We start from the raw sequence: 24,182 nt of genomic DNA on the forward strand, positions 1-24,182 counted from the left end.
TAATGCATTCCAAATGTTCAAATGGTATTTGGCCAGAGTTGATAAGGAAATAGGAAAGAGCTTCAAATGTCTAAAATCTGACAGAGGAGGTGAATTCACATCAAGAGAATCTAAAGAATTCTACAATGATAGAGGAATCAAAAGGTAGACCATTAGCACCTAGGACTCCAACAGAGAATGGTATAGTAGAAAGAAGGAATAGATCAATAATTGACTATGCCAGAACTTTGATGATGGAAAAGAATGTTGCTCTCAAGTACTAGAGAGAAGCTATAAGTACTGCAGTCTGCATGCTCAATAGAGTTCAAATCAAGAAAGGTACTCATGAAACACCTTTTGAGCTATGGTATGGTCATTCACTTAATGTTAAATACTTCAAAATATTTGCATGTAAGTCCTATATACTTTAAGAGTATAGGAATGAAAAGTTTAATGCAAAAAGTGATGAAGGAATATTTCTTAGTTATCCCACTATAAGAAAATCTTATAAGTGCTTAAATGTTAACACTAAAAAGGTTGTAGAAAGTAAAAATGTAAAATTTGATGAGCTTGCAGAAGTTCAAAATGTTGAATGTACAAAGAAAATAGAAGAATAGAAGTATTTTGTGTACTTCTATTAAGGTATGCCTAATGTAAGTGAAGTTGACAATTAAAATTAGTAGCAAAACTCAGTATCTGACAAGTCATAAATAGTAAATGCCAAGTTGTAGAATATAAAAACTACACATTTAGACTCTGAGAACAACACACATGAAAGAGATGAAGAGTTACCTAATAGAGATATGCATGGTAATTTAGATGTTGAAAGGACTAACATGGGAACAAAGACAAAACCAAGATTAGCAAAGTATGTGAGAAGACACCATCTTGCAGAATAGATCATTACAAACAAAGAGGGTAGACCAATGACAAGGAATAAAATTAGAAGTGAGACAAGCAAAGTGGAACTCAAAATAGTGAGCGACGCACTGCAAGATGATGATTAGTACAATGCAATGAAATAAGAGATAGAGAAAATTGAGAAGAACAAAACATGGACCTTAGTTCGAAGACCAGCTAATAAGAATGTGATTGGAACCAAGTGGATGTTTAGAAACAAGTTAGATGAAAACGGTGAGATCACAAGGAATAAGGAAAGATTAGTCTATAAAGGGTATGCACAAGAAGAAGGACTGGATTATGAAGAAAATTTTGCCCCTATTGCAAGAATGGAAGGAGTAAGGACCTTACTCACATACGCCACATATAAAGGTTTCAAAGTCTACCAAATGGATGTAAAGTTTGATTTTCTGAATGGTATACTAGAAAAGGAAGTCTACATAGAGTTACTAGAAGGCTTTGTTGATGAAAACAACATAGACAAGGTTTGTAAACTGCATAAAGCCTTATATGGGTTGGAGCAAGCTCCTAGAGCTTGGTATGAGAGACTACATAAATATTTGGTGCACATAGCTTTTGAAAGAACTGATGACAATAGCAATATGTACATTAAATTAGAAGAAGTTAAGGACATCCTTATATCAGAAATCCTTGTGGATGATATAATATTTGGAGGAAAAGAAGTACTTGGCAAAGATTTTTTTGACAAGATGAAACATGAATTTGAGATGTCAATGTTTGGAGAAATAAAGTTCTTTGTTGGATTTCAAGTACATCAATTGAAACATGGTATATTTGTCACCCAATCAAAGTATATCAAAGTGATACTCAAGGCATTTGGTCTAGAGGATTCCAAACCTATCATCACACCAATGGCAACTGGACACAAGCTATCCAAGAATGATGAATCTACTAAAGTCAACTAGACATAACAGACTAGATATAGCATTAGCAATTTGCATAGTGGCAAGATTCTCTGCAAACCCTAGAGAAAATTATCTCATGGTAATGAAAAGGATAATGAGATATCTTAAAGGGAATAGATGATTTTGGTTTATACTACAAGAGTAGTGATAAGTTTGAGTTGAATGCCTACACTAATGTCGATTGGGGAGTACACATTGATGATAGAAAACACACCAGTGGAGGAGCACTCTTCTTAGGAAAAAGACTAGTTACTTGGACTAGTAAGAAACAAACATGTACATCACAATCCATGAAAGAAGCAGACTATGTAGCAATAGCCATTAATTTCACAAATATTGTATGGCTTAAGCATCTATTGACGGGAATGGAGGAAGAGATAACCAAGCCAGTGATACTATATTGTGATAACACAAGTGCTATAAACATAGCCAAGAATTTAGTAATGCATGCAAAAACCAAGCACATTGCAATCAAGTGTCACTACATCAGAGAATTATTAGAAGAGAAGAAAGTGAAGATGGAATACATTCACACAAAGGAACAGATAGCTGATATCTTCACTAAACCATTACCTAAGGATGCTTATGAGTATCTTAGAGGTAAGTTAGGTGTAAAAATCCTAATAGAAGCTATTTGAGCAATATAAAAGCTGTCTTGCATCAAAAGAAATTGATCATTGAAATTTTAGAAGAATGATGTAGAGGATGTTAACATGTACAAAAATTCCAAATTAGTCACAAATGATAGAGGGAGAAAATTGGAGATGCAACATTTACACCAAGCATATTCAAGATGCTACATCCTTATCATTAATGTCAAAAAGGGAGATTTATGAGAAACTGATCAATAGTAGATCAGAGGGAGATATGATTTAGAGGGAGAGATGAGAAAGTAATCGAGAATAGGTACAAAGGATTAGAGGATGAAAATTTTATAAGACATTAACATAGAAGAAGAAACAATAGAAAAAGAAGTTAGGCATATAGAGAAAAGATACAATATTCAAGAGAAAGATGTAGAAAAGAGGAATTAATTTGTATCAGCCAAAGAGGGAGATATGATACAAAGTGGGAGATATAAAAGACAAAAAAATTTCTATTTGGCATATAAGTTTGATGGTAACTGAGTTAATCAGCTTAACTAATTGATCAGTTTGGTTTGCCGTCAATGCCAAAAAGGGAGATTGTTGGTAATGATTGAAAAAGATCATTGATAGAAGAATGATAGAATTGGAAAAGAATGTTTTCAATCATTATTTTTTCATTGATGTCAAACTTGATATTTTCTAGAATGACGATTGCTTACATGATCCAAGTATTATCAATTAGTTGATTAACAAGGAGGAGTTAATCAATAAGAGGTAACTAGAGCACTCAGAGAAAAGGTTGAAGTTAGGTTATTGTAATGAAGTATAAGGATCCACTGAGACATTGATGACATTCTCTAAGACACAGAGGATGGACACACTTAGATACATTACAAGTATAAGTTGTGACAAGGTCAATTGCAAAGGTTAACTAAGTTCATCTATGAGTACCGAGCAAGCTAGTTCAAGCTAAGAAAATTCTTAGTTGAAACCAAGAGAATAATAAATCTAGTGTGTGTTGAGTAACCTTTGGGTGCTGAGTAACAAGTCTTCAAGTTTTGAGTAAAAAGGTCTTCAAGTGCCAAGCATTAGAGAATTGTAGTGGATGCAGAGAAAAATTGTTCAAGTGTTGAGCATTAGTAAAAATATAGTTGATGCTAAGTAACATAGTATGTGCTAAGCACCAATATTTTAGCAGTGCCGAGTTGCTACATTATTTGAAAAGTCAAAGATTCACCATATCAAACACAATAAGGTGGTTGCATTGAATTTTGTGAACCAGTTGGGTGATAAGGAAGATGAGCTACTGTCACAGAGTTTTATGCCAACTAATTCAAGGTGATAGCAGGTGGATTTATCTTGATGTTTCTTGAAGGAACAATTTGGAGGGAAAGTAATATTGTTTCTCTCTAAGTCAATCCAAGTTACAAATCAAGATCAATGTGTTGAAGAGTGTGGTTAATAGAGGAACCCAAGAGAAGGCTAGTGAGAAGTGTCAAGGAAAAGACACAGTGAAGAAGAATAGAGCATAGAGACTCCGATTTGATCAAGTGACCACATGTAGATAAATGCATTGGCATAACAAGCATAAGACTCAAGGAGATAGATCTTGAAGGGTGAACAAGCTGTCAGAACTATAAGGAAGGAAAGCCAAGAAAGATTGAAGAACTAAAGTGTGATCTAAGATCTACAAAGTTTAAGTTGCAAATAGTATCAGGTCAAATCTTTCTAATACTCTCTACCAATTGTATTAGATATTTAAATCCTATATTGATAGGTTAGCTTAATAGCTAGGTGGCGAAGCTTTTGAGAAGGTGATTGAAAGTCCTATGGAATTAGGTGGGCCTAACAACCTTTTTTAAATCCTTTAATAGGGTGACATTCCAAGTTGAATTTTTTTATGTCCTCTAACAAGGAACACTCCTAATAGGGTGTTGAAATCCTTTGACAGGGTCACATTTAATAGTGTGTTGTAACATTTAACAAGGCAGGCTTTTAACAGGGCATCACTTCAGAAGGGTGAGAAAAGAAGATAGCATGTTACTGGTGGTTTTCCCAATTTGGGTTTCCATGTAAATCTCTATATTATATGTTGACTCTATGTGTGTCATTATTGCACATTGATTTACAGTAACTTGCTAGGACAAAAGGTAAAAGCTTGAATGAATAGTAACATATATGGGCCTACTATAGTTTAGCAAAATTTTGAAATGTTGAATTTTTGATTATTTGATTTTCAAAATTCTGAATATATAGCTAATATTAATAACTTTAATGACTACTGTAACCCAAAGAATATTTTTGTAATTTATACCCTCATGGCTATAACACATTCTAAGAGAAATATTTCTATAAACAAGATGGTTGGTAGAGAAAATATTTGATAGAAAACCTTGTCTAGAGCAATCCATGCTAACCCTCTATAATGTCTCTATAATGTCTATATCTCATCAAGGCCTATTGTTCTTTGAATGTTTTTCTATATTATTTCAAGTTCTCTCACATTATCTTAAATTTTTTGTACTAAGATGATTTCAAATCAATACACTTGTTTGCAATAGCTATCTTATAAATTATTTGATAACATAATTAAGCCTCTACTTGAAGACAATCACTAAAAATATTTAGTAGTAATCCCTTTTTTAGTGAATAGAGCCTATTAATATCTATTTTTATCTCCATTTTCATACAAAGGATCCAATAATTTTTTGTCTATCTTTTAGTGTCAATGAATTGGTCATATAATAAACTCTATTTTTAATATTTGAAAGAAATGTCATATTAAAATGATATCATCTTATGATTGATTTAATCAACTATCTTCACACTTAATCCAATTGCCTTGTAGTTCATAAGGTGTTTAACTTCTAATTTATGAACAATTGTAACATTATGAAAGATGATTAGAAATAATACTTCTATTTTTTTGTTCTTATACATTCAAAGGCTCATATAATTAATGCCGATAGGCATTCTACAATGGTAGAATGGGTGGAATGGGATGGTGCGAGCGTGTTAATGCTAACTTTATTTCTTCTAGGTTAAATTTGACAACCATCCACATGTCAAATGTTTAAATCTTATTATAAATAGAATATAGTTTTAAAAATAATTTAATAGATACCACATAAAACATTTGTTTATATAAATTATTCATTTTTTTAGAAATAAAAATAAAAAGCTTAAGTTAGTAAAAAAACTAAATAAATGGAGATAAAGGAAATATGAATAATTTTAGATGTATTAAATTGAATCGTAATTATTTTACAATGGATATCTTTGGCATTTCTTTAGATCGATTTATTTAAGATATCTATACTATTTCTTACTACAATTTTTTAAGTAATATATGAACATATGTGGAACATAAGTTATAATATTACTTAGAAACATTTATAAGGTCTAATGAAGATATAGAAATACATTTGCAATCACCAATTTTTTTTACAAAATGAAACATTTGTATACTTAGATATTAGTTTGTATGAAAACATTTCAATTATTTCCTTACATTGCAATCTTCGTTATTTAGTTTCAAGCACATAATTGACATGAATATATGTTAAGCATTTTCTAATAAATATTTGTTAGTTCCTAAGAAAATATTTATCAAACATATTTTAAAATATTAGATTTATGTGCATTCTCATTAGAACTCAAATTTTAAAATTTTCCATATGATTATTCTTTATCATATATACTCAATCATTCTATGAAAATTGTAGATGGCTTTATACTTTGAAACTTGCAGTCATTGTATTCTTTAGTAGTAAAAAATAGATTGTATTTTGAATATCAATTGTGGATAGCTTAAACATCACACACAAAATATTTGTTCTTCTCTCATTTTGTGTTTTATATGTTTATATATGATTTTATATCCTTTTATACGCAATTATACACAATACAAAAGACAAAAGAGTAGCACATCACACTTTTCTGACCATGTGAAAAGTATGAACACAGAAGAGGGCATTGCCCACAGCACAATCAAATCCAGATAACATATCACAACACTTTACATGTATTTGAGTTTTTCTTCATACGCTTGATAGGGAAATACATTTTTTAAATCATAAAGTGCATACATATTAGTTAGGTCATATTGAATTTACAATATCTGAACTCCCATAGGCTAATTCTCTTCTTGTGCTGATGACATTGTGCACGGAACTTATTGTCAACATAAATTAGTTACAGTAATCGGCACCGACTAAAAAAAACTCCAGAAGTCTTGAGAACTATGCGTAGCCTTCTACCTCAACTGAAACCATTAATATTCCAACTAACTACACTCATGAGAAATTTCTGTATATTTATAACCCATTTTATTATAAATAGAATTTATGGGCCTGCTATTTCAAGTGCTCAAGTTTGGAGTATTTATCTGCCGTGTTTTATTTCATCTTTGTTTTCTTGGTATTAGAGCTAGGAACATGAAATTCTGAGTGGTAGTTAGAAGATTGCAGCTGAGACTAAAACTAGAAGAGATTTCTGATAGAAGAACAGCCCCACATTGGAGAGGACAATCTATTTGATGTATGGATCAGACAATCAATAGTGCTGAAGGACACTCTTGTTGTTAAAAGACTTTTCCTATTTTAGAGCCTGCAAGTTGTTAAGGAGATCACTATCTATGTGGAACAGGGACAAGAAAGGCAACAGTTGAAGGTAAGATTTCTTCAGACTGGAAGTACAGTTTATTTCCTTTTGGAAAAGTCTAGTCTAGGCAAGATAAAGTATTGGATCTGAAATTGTTGAGGACGAGTTAATGTGTGGGCATGTTCTATACTCTTCTAATTTATGGTGATTTTGAAAAGTTGTTTTTTTGATGAATATACTGAAATGGTGGTGTTTTCTTTTAGATGATATATTTGAGAGATCTTTATATATGATTGAGAAGTGAGAGTATCTTTGGAAAGATATAAATTGTGTGTGCTTCAATGTATGTGGAGGTAATTTATGTGATTAAGAAGCATTATTGAAGATTTATTATGAAGAGATTGATAAGATTAGAAAATGGGTAACTTTGTGTGGAAAAGATAAATTTGATAAAGTTTTTTTTAATTCATTGTTTGATTGGTTCATAAGAAGGCCAATACCAAACCGTGGTCTTTGCTAGAGACTTGATACTTATGTGATTGTGTGCATGTGTTTGTATTTGATTGGAATTTAATTATGGCTACTAATGAGATGTCTAGTTTTGTGGTTAGTAAAAAATTAGATGGCTCAAATTATGCTGATTGGAAATGTGAAATGGAGTTAATTTTACAAATGAAAGACTTATGGGAAGTAGTCATAGAAGAAGAACCTACAAATCAAAATGAACTTGATAAACGGAATAAAATGGATATGAATCCATTTGCCACACTTTTAGGGCAAATTAGTCCATTAATTAGGCCTCATGTTCAAGGTTTAGAAACAACAAAGGCAATATGGGAAACTCTACAAACAATGTATGAAAGAAAAAGAAAGTTAAAAGTAATGGATATTAAGAGGAAACTAACTCATTTGAAAATGAAGTAGGAGAAAACACGAATGATCATATTCCTAAATTGAGAAATTTAAGAAATCAACTTCCAATGGTGCGATTTAAGAATTTTTTTATTGAAAGTCTTCTAGTGGAGTATAATCATTTCATTCATACTTTAGAATTAACTCACAAATTTCAAAATATAAAACTAGAAGAAGTGTATGGTGCTTTTTAAATGAAGAAGAAGGTCTTAAATTTTTTACAAATTTGAGTCTAACAAGAGTCAATCTTTTATAGCTAGAGGAAAATACAAGAATTACAATCAAGGATCATCATATCAAAATTAAATAAGTAATCAAGGGAATCAATATAGAAATAATCAAAGGCAATGGAATCAACAAAGGGATAACCAAAATAGGAACAATTATCAAAGGCCACAAAATGAATAGAGAAATTACAATAATAATCTTAAGGGAGAAAGTGTTATCAAATGTTTTAAGTGTGGAAAAGAAGGGCACAAAAGTGATCAATGTTTTAAGAAATGGAAACAGAGACTTAATCAAAGAAGGCAATCAAATTTTGTTCAAGAAGATGGTTATTATCATTTAATGAGATCTTTTTTGGATGCTCAAGGTGATTCAAGTAATGCATGGTATAGTAATTCAGGAGCTAGCCAACATATGACTCACAACAAAAACATCTTTAGCTCTTTAGAAGCAACAAGAAGTGAAAAAATATTTCTTGCTAATGTTAGTTCACATGATATAGAAGGAATATATACAATTTTAATGAAAGGTAATGATGTTAAAAAATAGGAAATAACTAATGTGAGTTTTGTACCTAGGTTGGCCAAGAATCTTCTTTAAATGAGTCAAATAAATCAACATGGTTATAAGGTAGAATTTTTTTTTCAGTAAGTGTTTGATCAAGAATATTAATGATGGATAAAAAATTGTGGCTAGAGGAGTTGAGAATGATGGAATATATAAATTTCTAGCAAGTTTTGATAAGAAGTGTGTGTGAAGGATACATGGTTGGTAAACAACACAAAGACACTTTTGAGAGGTCTACATGGAGAGTTAAGAAAAGTCTAGAACTTATCCATAATGATTTGTATGGACCAATCAATCCAACATAAAAGGGAGGAGCTAGGTATATCATGACATTTATTGATGATTTTCCAAGGAAATTTTAGGTTTATTTTTTGGAGAAAAAATATGAAGTGTTTAACAAATTTGGACTATTTAAAGCTCTTGTGGAAAATGGAAGTGAAAATAAGATCAAGAGAATTAGATCTGACAATAGTGGAGAATACGTAAACAATAGTTTCAAATCATTTTGTGAGCATCATGGGATCAAAGGAGACATGACTATTAGATATACTCCTCAACAAAATGACATTGCTAAAAGGAAGAATAAGACTTTAGTGGAAATAGAATGTTGTTGATACAATCTAAGAATCTTCCTTTGTTTCTACGGGTTGAAGTAGTTAATACCGCATCTCATGTTTTAAATAGATCTCCCATAAGTGTTTTGTAGAATATTGCTCCTAAAGAAGCATGGAGTGGAAAGAAACCAAGTGTTTTAGAGAATTTTGATGTGAAGCCTATGCTCCTGTGCCTAATGAGATTAGAGAAAAGCAATTTGATAAGAACAACATTAAGTGCATCTTTGTAGGGTACAAAGAGCAAAGGAAAGGATATAGGTTGTATAATCCTAGTGTGGAAGATGTGTTTACAAGTAGGGATGTCAAGTTTAATGAGGGGTTTGTGGATGTGCCAAAATCCTCTCCTATTCCACAAGTGGCTATAGATAGTCATGAATCTTCCAATGATTTTGGTGAAAGTTATAAGGAAACATTTGATCTAGTTGAAGAATCTAGTCCTCATCCAAATACCAAGAGTATTCAAGATATTTATCAAAGGAATCATCAAATTAACTATGCTTTGATGACCACCATAATGAAGACTAATGACCCTCAAACATATGAAAAGGCTAAAGGAAAATATGAATGGGAGAAAGCTATGAAAAATGAGTATGATTCCTTGATAAAAATTAAAACTTGGGAATTGGTAGAGTTTCCAAATGGTAATAATGTGGTTAAAAATAAGAGGGTTTATAAAACCAAGTTCATGTTAGATGGGAGAATTGAAAAAAATAAGGCAAGGATAGTGGCCAAAGGGTATTCACAAAAAGTGGGGATTGATTACACATAAAATTTTGCCCCAGTGGTAAATATTAGTACTATCAAGGCTATTATAACATTAGCAACTCATTTTAAGTGGCCTCTACACCAAATGGATGTTAAAAATGCATTTTTGAATGGTGAAATTGATGAAAAGATTTATATGTCTCAGCCAAAAGCATTTGAAATTCAAGGGAAAGAATATTTGGTTTGCAAATTAAGGAAGTCTTTATATGGTCTCAAACAAGCTCCAAGGGCTTGGTACACTAAAATTGATGAATATTTTCAAATTCAAGGCTTCCATAATAGTCCTCAAGATCCAAATTTTTATGTGAAATAATTTTATGGTGGTGGTATCACAATCATTGTGCTTTATCTTGATGATCTTATTGTCACGGGACATAGCTTGGATCAAATCAGTAACATAAAGTTAAGTTTGCAAGATATATTTGAGATGATAGATCTTGGTTTTCTATACTATTTTCTTGGCATGCAGATATGGAAAAAGGATTATGGTATTTACCTTTCTCAAATAAAATATGCTCTAGACTTGTTGAAGAGGTTTAGAATGGAATATTGTAAGAGTATGTCTACTCTAGTTTCTCTAGGATTAAAGTTAAGAAAGGACATGGAAGGAGAAGATGTTGATCCTACCCTATATAGGCAATTGGTTGGTAGTGTTGTGTATTTGACACACACTTGTCCTAGCATTTCTTTTGTAGTTAATGTTGTTTCTAGATTTTTGAGTACCCCTAAGGTCCCACATTGGATAGCAACTAAAATAATACTAAGATATGAGAAAGGGACTTTACTAATGGGACTATATTATTCATCACATGGAGATATTCCCCTTACTGGTCATTCAAATTCTGATTGGGTAGGATGTGCATATGATCATAACTCTACTACAGGTTATGTTCTCTATCTTGGTGTGGGTCCCATTTCTTGGTGCACTAAAAAATAGTCTACCAATGCTCTATCCATGAAAAAGTCTAAATATTTTGTAGCAAATGAAGTAGTAAAAGAAATCATTTGGCTATGAGATATTCTATTAGTCCTCAAGAAAAATCATGCAGGGCTTGCTTTACTTTATTGTGACAATCAAAGTGCCATCTCATAGTCAAACAATCCAGTGTTTCATGCTTGCAACAAACATATTGATATCTATTATCATTATATCTTACATCTGATTCAACAAGAAGTGATTCATCTACAATATTGCAAAACCTAAGACCAAATTGCCAATTTATTCACCAAGGCCTTAAGTGAAGCAAATTTTGTATCTCTTTGATATCTTTTGGACTTAAGAGTAGTAACATGGTTCTCTCATGGTTGTCACTCAAGAGGGGATTCTTGTGCACTTGAACCATTGTATTTAGGAGATAATTGATTGTAAATGGGTACCTAACAAGGCTTTAAACTGGGAACCATCATATGTAGATTATGGGGGGATATTTAGATAGTTAGCATAGATAATTAGTAGTCATTGTAATTGTAATTAATTTAGGGGGGATGCCATTGTAATTAATTTAGGGAGGATGTTATTGTAATTAATTAGCATACATATTTAGTAGTCATTGTATTTTATTATAACTACAATGTATGAGCCTACTATTCCAAGTGCTCAAGTTTGGAGCATTTATCTTTTGTTTTCTATTTCATCTGTGTTTTCATTTATGACTACAACCAAGCATTAACATGAAACACTATTTTCCTATCTAGCCTAAAAAAAATACCACACTTAAAATATGAAGACATTTCTTCAAACACTACCCTATCGACAACTATATTAGCCAATGTGTTGCACATGATAGATTTTGAAGAAATCAATCTGTGATTTTTTTTCTTTTTCTAGGAAGTAGATGATTTAAACATCATACATTAAGGTATCATTGTTAGAAAAAGAATATTAAATAGTTAAAGTTGGTTCATTTATTTAAGCTCAATTTTTCAATTAGTGTATGATATTCAAGAATGAATTTGATTATAGTCAATCTCCTAGAAAAAAATATTTAAATTAATTCAAAATATTTGTATACATGAGAGAGATTCCTAAGAAAGCAATTTCAACTAAGTAAGAAATGAAGATGAATTCTATGGTATATGGTAGATTACCAAATGATCTACTAATAATTATTTTAGACAAGTTGAACACATTGGGGTGTGGAACATTTAAAAAATTTTGCAAATAATGGAAGTTTCTCCTTGCTCCATACAAGTGGTTCAAGAGTATAGCATCATTTGTTCTTCCTTGTTCTACCTCTATTTTTCTTAACAACCACTTACATCCTTCACAGTAGATAAACTCTATCAATGACAATTTATATAGATACGTCTGTATACCTAAAATGTGGACACACTTCTATGAGTCATTATATCCATGATTTCTCAAGAATGAGGCCTCGAATGGTGAATCATAGCTCTTTATTCATGGAGTGTAAGGGTTTGTAATGGAGGCCATCAATTTGACCTAGTTTGTGCCCATGCCAGTGCACCATGAAACAAGATATTCAAGGATCCAAAATGCATGCAAATGGAAGTGCAAACTAATCTAAATGATAACAATGCAAAACAAATGCAAGAAAGGAAATCTAATAACAATGCAATACTAATCTATGAAAACAAATATCGATCTAAGCTACTATGCAAATGCAAGGATGAAACCTCATGATGGAAACCATGAATGCAAGAGAGAATAAGACAATAAGATAGAAGTTCTCCACAAAAAACTTTAGTATTCAAACTCTTTCTTCAAAAATCACTCTCCAAACTTGCAACATAAAAATAACATAAAAATGAATGGCTAAAATGAGGAGAGGGCTCTCCCTTATAAAGGAAAACATGGAAGTGAGAAGCTTCTTACAACCAATATGGGATAATAGAGTTTGATCCATGTGAGACAAAATTCCACCAATGAGAAAAGAGGAGTGGTTGACAAGAAAGTGGAAAGAAGATAAAGATAAGTCCCACTTAGACATCTGTGCATTTAAGTGTAGAGAAAGTTTAAAAAATATTTATTTAATTTTTCATTTGTTTTATTTCCTCTTTAAGTGGGGATTTATTTAATTAAAAGGAATCAAGTTCTTTTAACTAAATAGGAAATATTTAATTAAATTAAAAGAGGTGTTTTTCTCTTAATTAATTAAATGTGGATGAATTATTTAATTAAAAAAGAAGTTTTCTTTTAATTAAATGGAGACTTATTTTATTTAATTAAAAGGGAGATTTTATTTTAATTAAATAATATTTAGGATAAAATGATCAACCTTTAAAATAAAAAATAAAATCAAATTTGATCAAGAATATTGATTTGAATTGATTTAATAAAATATTGCAAACCATTGATTCAAGAAATTTGATAAATTGATAAATTGAATAATGTGGGCCCATAGTCTAGGTGACCATTTTAGGTTGCATACATTTTCCCCTCTTTGACTAATGTGTGATCAATTTGGGAACACATTTAGTCAAAGAAAGAAATTGAAGTGTGAGGTTGAATTGGGATCACGAAACAACCCAAATGTGTGGTCAATTCGGGAACACATCAAGACAAAGATTACAAATAAATTTTAACATAAAAAAGTCGAAGCTAAAGTTGATAAAATTTAATCAAGGTTTAAAGTTGATAAATATTGCCCCCTCGTGATCGAAATCAAAATGAGATAGAGGAGAAACAAAAAATTGATAAATTTCATCAAATTGAACAAAAGATAAAGTTCTAGATGTGAATGAAAGATATAAGAATCATAGAACCAAGGTAGATCATCAAGCGTAAACTATTATGCCCCAAAGTTGAATTAGAAGAAAAGAAGTGGGGAAAAAGAAAATAGAAGATAGAAGTTTGAAATATTTTGAAAGAAATAGAAAGAAGAAAAGGAAATGCCCCAAAGGTTATTTAGAGGAAAAGAAGTGGGGAAAAAGAAAATGGAAGATAGAAGTTTGGAAGATATGGAAAGAAACAGAAAGAAGAAAAGAAAATGCCCCAAAATCAATCAACTATTTAAAGTAGAAATTTTGATTGAGTTCACAAAAGAAGATAAGAAAATGAAGATCAAAACATGACCACAATTGATTAAAAGTCCACAAGACAGATGAAGGAAAAAATCCTCTCAAACTTATAAATGCGGCCTAAAAATGCAAACTAACATGAAGTCTAATAATGAAAGCTACATGAAAATAAAAAAGTGTACTTCCAAAAGAGGAACTGTAACATAGGATTTTGTGTTTCATCATTCATTGAAGAATGTAAAAGAACTTATTTTCATCATTGGGCTATTATTAAGGAACATTGAAAAATCACACAATCCTCACTAGTCACAAGCACAACTATGAAGATATGAATGTGAGTTATATTCGATTGGAATGTGGAGAGATTCTATTATAAGAATCAAAGAGATAAAGGTGAAGATGACTTCGATTTTAGCTTACCCAATTAAATGTAGCAAAATCATGCTCACATTAAGGCATAAATGCCAAGATGACCATAAGAACGATTGTGCAAAAATATTCAAGGATGATGCCTCAAATCTCCTAAGTGTTTCAAAGAGACAACAAGTAATAGTCTAGAGTTCAAGACCACACCCACAAGAAAAAAACAAATAAAAACATATCCCATGCCTCAAGTCCTCTAGCTATGCATCCTGAAGAGACTTATCAGACAAGGTCACTCAACAAAAATCAATAACAGTTAGCACACAAAGAAAAGATCATGACATAAGTCAAGCATTAAGTGTTGCATTGAAAATATAAGTGTGCTAACTGATACTGAGTTCTAAGGATAAGGATCAAAAGCTTGAAGGAAGGGAAGATCACATGACAAAGTTGAATAAGACCAAATCGATAAGTGTTGAATAACACTCGATGTCAATGGTTGTATTAAAAAATGCAATTGGGGTGGTGTTGAAAAACACCGTTTGTGAGTTGTCCTAAAGACTAATGCATCCAAGAGACCAAAGCGAACATAGTTATGCCTCCCTAGACAAAGACCAATTCCAAACCAAGGCAACAAGGGCAAGGCATGATGGAGAAAGGCTAAGTGTCGAGAATATGCACTAAGAAATAGGGGTACAAAGGCCTCAAATAGTGCTCGTTTCCAAGTTTTCACCCCTTGAATTTTTTTAAAAAAAATTTCAAGACTTTTTATAATTTTTTTGTATTTTTGCTACCAAGGCAGTTTGTCTTTTTCTTTTTTACTTTTTTGAATTTTTTTGTATTTTTGGAATATGTAATTTTTTTGGAGATACATCAAAGCACCTATTTCTAGGTTGTCACTAAGATGATCATTTTTTCAGAACATTTTTCAATTTTTAGAATTTTCACAATATATAATTTTTCAAATTTTTTGAAATATATCATTTATTTTGTATTTTTGAAATATATAATTTTTTTTAGATTTTTTGAAATATATCATTTTTATTTTATTTTTTGGAATATATCATTTTTTAAATTTTTTTTGAAATATATCATTTTTGGGGTTTTTGAAATATATCAGTTTTTGGATTCTTTTAGGATTAATCAATATGTAAAAAGATGCCCGCAAACAGAACAAGCATCGAACTCTCAAGCAAGATCACATTGTTTAGTTCAATGTCTAGCAAGGTAGAGGACAAGAGTGATTAGCAAGCTGGTGGATATGATGGATAAGCAAGAAGTGTATGAAGCAAGTAAAAGTGATCTTCAAGGACTGACTCCTCAAGAGTACCCAAGCTAGGGAAAAATTGACATGTAAAACACATTTGGACAAGAAATGAAATGCCAACATAAAATAATATGAAAACACAATGTAAAGGTGGGAAAGAATCAATCCAAAAAAGTAGACATGTCAAGAGGCTTCATAGCATCATATTTTACTCTTTTTTATTAGATCAAGACCAAAGGGGTAAAGGATAGTGAAAGATTAGAATGAATGGAGGAAAATAGATATGAAGGCTAAATATGAAAGGAATGAAAACAATATCGTCATAAGATATCTAACAAGATAGCCAAATTTTTGTGCATAGATCAACACTATCAAGATCAAAGAGAGAAGACATAATGTATGAAAGATGTAGAAGAGCTATGCATGATGCCTGATTGTCAGGTTTTCATCATGGTACTTATCCAAGGCACCACAAGGAAGTGGTTTTTACCATAGGAAAAATTTATTTATCTTTACTTTTGCAACCAAGGTGCTTGATTACCAGGTTTTCACCAAGGCACATTTTCAATTTCTTTTTCATTTCAATTTTCTTCTTTTTTTTCAAAATTTTTCAACTTTTTTGGAATTTTTGAATTTTTTGGAAGAAGTAAAGCTTTTTAGATAATACTCCTTGAAATTTTAAACCATGACATGCAAAAGAGTTGAAATGAAATGCCCAAAGATGCTAATATTGAAAGGAAAATAGAAGACAAAAATGGAGGATATGGCTTTATACAAAGTGAGTGAGATTGGAAGATGGAAATGAAGGCAAGATCAACATCAACATGTACCTTGAAGGGTGGCAAGAGGATGTAGAAAATGTGAATGAAGGAATAAGTGAAGGAACATGGTGAGTGGATAGAAGAGGTTGCAATTTAGGCACATGGAATGGAAGAATGTTTTTGGAAGATGATGAAGTGGAATTCTTTTGAAGTTTGAATGTCAACTTAAATTGTTATTCAACATTAGACTCTCTTAAGAGAGACTTTGGAATCCATATAGCATAGGCCTCTTTTCATTACTTTTTGATAATTTAGAAATAATATATTCAATGATGAATTTTGGAACCCATACTTGTCTTATAATTTTTTTCTTAGATATCTCTTTTGACTTTATGCCCCCATGTCAATTAGAGGAGACATGTTGGTCTTCTTTTTTATATGGATTCTTGAATTGCTTCTTTTTCTTGTATTGAGCATTCAAGTTACTTCCAAAAGACTTGGGACTTTTGGAATAAGTAGGATGATATGATTGGTTTAGGTGAGTGGGTGGATGAAAAGGATTCAAGGATATACATCTATGTTGATTTTGAGAAAATATAGGAGAGGGAGGAATGTAAGGACCCAAGATGGATGATGAATTAGGAGAGTTGGGAGGGGAAAGAGAAGGGACATAAGGACCCAAGATGTAAGGAAGATGTGAAGCATTTAGTATCGATGGGGGAGGTCCAAGGATGGATGTGGAAGATGAAAAAGGGTAATCAATAAGTTCATTAACATCTATATGAAAATCAAGGACATCAGCATCTTTAGAGTGAGCATTAAGATTTTCAATAGGACCATGAGAATTTTGAATAGGGGAAACTTCTTTGATAGGATTACTTGAAGCTTGAAAAAACTTAGGAATAGTAGAAAGTGGAAAAGAACATGGAGTGTTAGAACAAGAAGATGGATGACTCTGATCTTGACAAGGATCTTTGGATAAAATAAGTGTAAAATTTTCAATAGGCTCAACACTAGAAGTAGCAACACTATTTTTAATAACCTTGATGAAATTATCATTTTTGGAAGGCACAACTATATTAAGGTCATTTTGATTTTCAATAAGTTCACCAATATAAGTAGTAGCTTGATCTTGCTTAGAAGAAGACTTAAAACATGGCAAAATGAATGAGAAAGGACATAAGGGATAAAAAGAACCATGAAATGTATCACAAATTTCATAAAAATGATTGGATGACATTGAAGATTCTTGATCTTGATCTTTCTTTATATTCTTTTCTTTATCATTTTTAGAGTCATCCTGACATGAAGCCACTCCTGAGGAGAATGAAGCATGTTGGAATTGTATGAAAGACTTTGGAATAGATGATGAAGGACTAGATGAAGTAGGTGTTATAGTGCATAAAGACTTAGGCTCTTTAGGTTTAGCATCATCAAAATTATTTGCATCCAAGTGAAGGTTAGCTTGAGTTTCTTTAAGAGGTAGCCTTTGAGGATAACTATAGGGAACCACATGAAAAGCATAGGATATTTTTTGGACGAAGGATTGGTAGAAGATTTGAGAGACTTAGAATCTTTAGGGGATGTATGGATAGTGGAGGAAGTAAAAGATGGAAGGGGAGCATCAGAAGAAAAAGGTTCAACATTAACATGATCTTGCTCAAGAGAGTAATCTTTATTTTCAGCATGAGGGTTCTTAGAAGAGGAACTCTTATCCCATTGATGTTGTATTTCAGAACAAAAAAATACTTTCTCTTCATCAAAAAATGCAGATTTATCAATGTTGTTTTCAAGATTCAAGTCATATGGATTCCCATCAATATCTTTTTGTGACTCATCCCTTTAAGCATAAACATAGGACTGGAAGGACTTTTAGGATGTGTAGGAATATAATAGTCATCATCATCATAATCATTGTCATTGTAGTCATTATAGATAGGCATACCACAAGACTTTTCATGTTATTCATTATCATATGTCTCAATAAGAGGAATATGACTCTTGGTAGAAGTAGGTGATGACCTAGAGGAATGATATTTAGAAGAATCATGGTAAGACTTGAAATCTTAAGAATGTGAATGATATTTAGAAGAATTATCATAAGACTTAGAAGATGAAGAATTTGAATGATACTTAGAAGAATCATGATAAGACTTAGAAGATGAAGAATGTGAATGATATTTAGAAGAATCATGATAAGTCTTAGAAGATAAAGAATGTGAAGGATATTTAGAAGAATCATCATAGAAGATGATGAATTTGAATGATATTTAGAAGAATCATGATAAGCCTTAGAAGATGAAGAATGTGAAGGATATTTAGAAGAATCATGGTAAGACTTAGAAGATGAAGAATCTAAATGATATTTAGAAGAATCACAGTGAGACTTGGAAGATAAGGAATATTTGGAAGAAGGATATTGTGATTTAATCTTGCACATGATCCTAGAAAACATGTTTGATTTATCCATTTTTTTAAAACATTTTTGTCACAATGTTAGCATCCATGTATCTATTGGAGTAACAACAATTTTCAAATTCAGCAAGAAGGTCAAGATCATCTTCTCTCAAGTGAGGGTCCATAACAAGATATTCAAGATCCATGGTTCTAGAAGAAGAAGAAGAATAAAGCATGGAAGAAGAGAAAGGATGAATAGAAGAAGGTAGACTATATGATAATAAGAGGAAAATAATCAAGAAGACATGAAGAAGAGGAAGTGGAAATGGGAGATTAGAAAGACATGGAAGATGAAAAAGAAAGAAGACCAAAAGTCATTTTGTGAAATTTGATACCATATGAATTCATTTGAATGTTGAGCAACATGTAATAGAACTTGTAACCAACATGAAATAAAAGGTACTAGTTGATAGGATAAACCTAAGAAACGTTGGTACCAAAGTAGGATAGAAAAAGCACTCACTTTTCCAAAAGAGATGTGATAATATTGAATTTTGCAATAGGCATAAACCAAAACTACCACAGAGGTGTCCACAATTTTGGGTGAATACCCTAGCACATATGCACTAGGAGGATGATTTACCCAAATTATAAATAATTAAAATTGAATTTTTATGGAAGTGGATGGACAAGAGATTACTAAGACTCTCTAAGCATAATATCAAAGAATCCAAGGTATATCTTTCTCAACAAGGATGGTCTCTAACTCACCAACTCCAAACAAGGTCACTTTTGAAATCAATTATTACTAATTCAAGAGATCAAAAAACAATAACCCAAGGTGTAAACAAACTTCTAAAAATGGGGTAAGTCACCTTATCTAAACTGGATCAACCTAGGTAGATTGAAAATAATAGGACAACAAAATAGTTTGATTGTAAAGTCTCGACTCAGGAACTCAAATTTTTTTCATTTTAAATATTGAACTAGATTTATCGATAGATTTTTTATCATGAACCAAGCATGCAAGAAAACAATCAGGGATTTCAAGAAAATGTCTTCAAACAATGAGCAAGGTACAAAGAAACCTTGCACATGAACAAGAATAGTGTCATAATATCAATCTAATCCCTAGAACCACTATTGTGGATGTTCTCAAAATGTTTTTCAATCACGCACATAGCCCTAGAAAAGAAAATTTGGTAGCACTATGGTTCTTAGTAATGTTCAACTTTGCAACTTTTGCAATCTAGAGTGGGCGAAATCCAATCCTAGTGCACCAAGGTTTTGACATATTCTGAGAATTTAATGAATTGGAGATACTAAGGAGATCTGACAGTCTAACAAAAGACTACACCCTTGAGGATTTCTCTGACAAGGACATTTATATAGTGGTTTCTACTACCACATAAAAAATGACTATTACCACTTGAGGTACCATCCACGTGGTTGACCCAATAAAGGGAATGTCCAATCTAGTTTAGCCCTCTCTAATCAAGGAAGACTCACAAAGTTGTACCACATAGGGACTTGGTTTGGATTTAAGGGTTCCAAGTTTTTGATGTGCCTAAAAGGGAATTGAGCATACTCTTCTAGCCTCTACACCTTAACCAAACATAAAGAACACGATTCTTTGACATGCTAATTTGGAATCACCTCACCAACTATTCAAAAAATTCAAAAACAAATACCACTAATCTCAAAAGAGAGAAGACTAATGGATGTTGAGAAAAAATTCAAATAGAATAGCAAGATAATAACAAATATCCTTCGCTACCTACTGTTGGAAATGTAAATGGAGTAACTGAGAGGGGGAAGGGGTGAATTAGTTACCACAAAAACAATTCCACAGATCCCTTAGATGTCAAAATATTTCCTTACTACTGTCACTCAGTAAGCATTCATTAAAATGTTGTAACTCGGTAATGTAGTGAATATTTAACTTATAAATAAATCTCAACATGCACGAAATAATTTGCAAACATGAATGCAAGAATGTATGTATATGTATATATATGTGTATATATATATATATATATGTATGTATATGTATATGTATATATATATATATGTATGTATGTATATGTATATATATATTGTTGGATAATGTTGTCCTTAATGTCACACAAATGTCATATCAGTTATTAGTCTCAGCTAACCGAGCTCAGCTACAGTATCAACCGAGCTCACTTGGTCATCGAAAAAAATGAGACAGATAGTGTCAACCAAGCTCACTCGGTCATCAAAGAAAATGAAGCAGTCAATATTAACCGAGCTTACTCGGTCATAAAAGAAAATAAGGTAGACAAGTGTTAACCAAGCTCACTCCATTATCGAAGAAAATGAGGCAGACAGTGTTAACCGACATCACTCAGTCAACAAAGGAATTTGGCAAAAAAAGTTTTCACCAAGCCCACTCGGTCATCAAATAAATTATGAAGAAGTCAGTATTAACCAAGCTTCACTCGGTCACCAAAGGGTAGTTTTCACCGAGCTCACTCGGTCATCTATGGAAACTCAGTACTTACTTAGTTCTCCCGGTGATTGAAGGGTTGTCACGGAGTTCGTTGTATTAACCAAGCTTAGTCGGTTAACACAGGAATTATTTTTTGAACAGTATTAACTGAGCAAGGTTGGCCTGTAAAGGGATTTGTTAGTTTGTAATTTTAATTATTTCTAGCCGACTATTGTATTTGTTTGTTTATTGGTCAGTGATTTGAGCTGACTAAGATAATCTAAAAGGTATATATGGTCACTCAAGTTGTAAATCAAAGAGAAGTGTGGAAAAAGTTATGAAGGTGCATTATAGTGTAAAAAGAAAAGGCGAATGTCGAGAAAAGTCTGATGAAGGATCAGATGCATTGAAGGAGCTGAAAAGTTGTATTTGATCAATAAGGATTCGGTCAAGAACAACAGAGATCTGTAATTAGCAAAGATAAGTTGCATATTGTATCAGATCACTTCATTGTTGCTTTCTAACCATTGTAACAGTGAACTCAAAATCTCTTAACAGAGTTGGTTTAACAGCCATTCTATAAATCCTCTAACAAGGTGACAGTTCAGTTGAATTGTTCTAAAGACCTCTAGCAAGGCCACTCCTAACAGGGTGATTAAATCCTCTAATAGGGTCACATCTAACAGTGTGTTTTGTAACCTTTAATAGGGTTGGCTCCTAATAGGGCTCACTTCAGAAGAGTGAAAAATAGTAACTAGTTACATTGGTGGTTTTTCCCATATTGGGTTTCCACGTTAAATCTGGTGTCTCTAGTGTTCATGATTGCTGAATTGTTTTTGGTTATCAGTTCTTAATAATAATAATTATTTGCTGCATTATAAAGTTTCAGTAATTTGTAACTAAGATCAAGCTTTTAGACATCTAAGGGACTATGAAATATTTTTGTGGTAACTAATTCACCACCCCCCCCCCCCCCCCCCCCCCCCCCTCTCAGTTACTCCATTTTCATTTCCAACAATTGGCATCAGAGCTTTTGGTGCTTGCAGGAAAAGATTTCAAGGTTCTAAGCCAAAGATCAAGATGTCGTACAAAAGAGAAATTCCAAAACTTAACAGAGATAACTTCTCAGCATGGCAAGGATTGATGAAACTTCATCTAGCTACTATTGGTGATACTAGACTGAAATACCTTGAAGAAGAATATGAAGAACCTTCTGGCACATTGTCAATTAATGATATTGCTGAAAAGAAGACTCACAAGAATATGATGATAGACATAGCATCTGCTCTCAGCTATGAAGAATTTGATGACATTAAGGACTGCAAAACTGCCTTTGACATGTGGAACAAGCTAAAAGAGATCTATGGAGGAGATGATAATGTGAGAAGAGAAAAAGGAGAAAGTCTAAGAGGAGAATTTGATCAAATGAGGATGAGAGAGGATGAAAATATTGCAAAGTACGTTGAAAGAGTTAAAGCATGTGTAAGTGCAATCAGGGCAGCTAGAGGTGACATCAAAGGATAAACAGTTGTAAGAAAAGTTCTCAGAACCTTGCTTCATGTTTATGCAATCAGAGTCTCTGCAATTTAGGAAAGAAGGTGTGAAGCAAATCATAAGATAAATCTTGAGGCCATAGTTAGAAGACTAACTGCATTTGAACTAGATAACTTTGACAACTATGTTCCAGCCTCCAAAAACATTGAATCAGCATTTCAAGCCAAGCTCTCACTCAAAGAGAAAAAGAAGAAGAAGATAGAATCACAGTCAGAAAGTGAAAACGAATCAAGCCAAAGTTCAGACAGTGATCTCGAAGTGATTGAAGCTCTACTAGCAAGGAAATATTCTAGAGGTAGAGGAAAATACAAAGGTAAAGTTCCTCTAATCTATTTTTCTTGTGATGAAATTGGTCATATTGTAGCAAGGTGCCCAAACAAGCAAAACAATGATGAAAAGAAAGATCACAAATGGAATGGCAAGAAAGACTTTAAATCATCCAAGAACAAAGGTAAGAAATCATGTTTCATGGCTGAAAATTCTAAGGATTCTGATAATAGTGAGGATGAAATTGTTTATATTGCTGTTAAAGATGACTCTGACAGTGATGACAAAGATAAAATGGCTCTTATCTCTCATGTAAGTAAGAATGATACATGGATTATAGAAAACAGTTGCTCACATCATATGACTGATGATAAAATTAAGTTTGATCAGTTTAAAGACTATGATGGTGGCAGTGTAAGGTTTGGTAATAATGAACCTCATTTGATAAAAGGAAGAGGAAGAATTTGTCTATCCAAAGAACTTATATGTAATAATGCCTATTGGGTTGAAGGTCTCAAACATAATTTGCTAAGTGTTGCACAGTTACTAAATACTGGATTCAAGGTGGAATTCATGCATGGAAAGGCAAGACTGTTGAATGAGCAAGGAAAACTGATAGGATCTGGCACCCAAACTAAAGGTAACTTGTTCTTCTAGAACTTGGTAAATGCTCATGTTTTATTGCTCAAATTGAAGAGAGTTGGTTATGGCATAAAAGGTTGTGTCATGTCAATTTTGATAATTTGGTAAAAATAAGCAAATTCAAGAAAGTAAGAGGCATTCCTAACATTAAGAAACCAGAGGTTGGTCTATGCAAGAATTGTCAGATTGGTAAAATGGGAAAGACTAGTTTTAAAGGTAAAAACTATCAGTCTAAAGATATATTTGAAATTGTGCATATTGATTTATGTGGACCCATTGGAATAGAAAGCTATACTGGAGAAAAATTTTTCATTCTTTTTGTTGATGACTATTCAAGAATGATGACTGTCATGTATCTAAGGAATAAATCAGAAGCATTTGAGAAATTCAAATGGTATTTGACAAGAGTAGAAAAAGA

Source organism: Cupressus sempervirens, chromosome 7 (assembly GCF_028749045.1).
Source record: "Cupressus sempervirens isolate cs-2001-9-10 chromosome 7, ASM2874904v1, whole genome shotgun sequence".
NCBI classification, from domain to species: domain Eukaryota; kingdom Viridiplantae; phylum Streptophyta; class Pinopsida; order Cupressales; family Cupressaceae; genus Cupressus; species Cupressus sempervirens.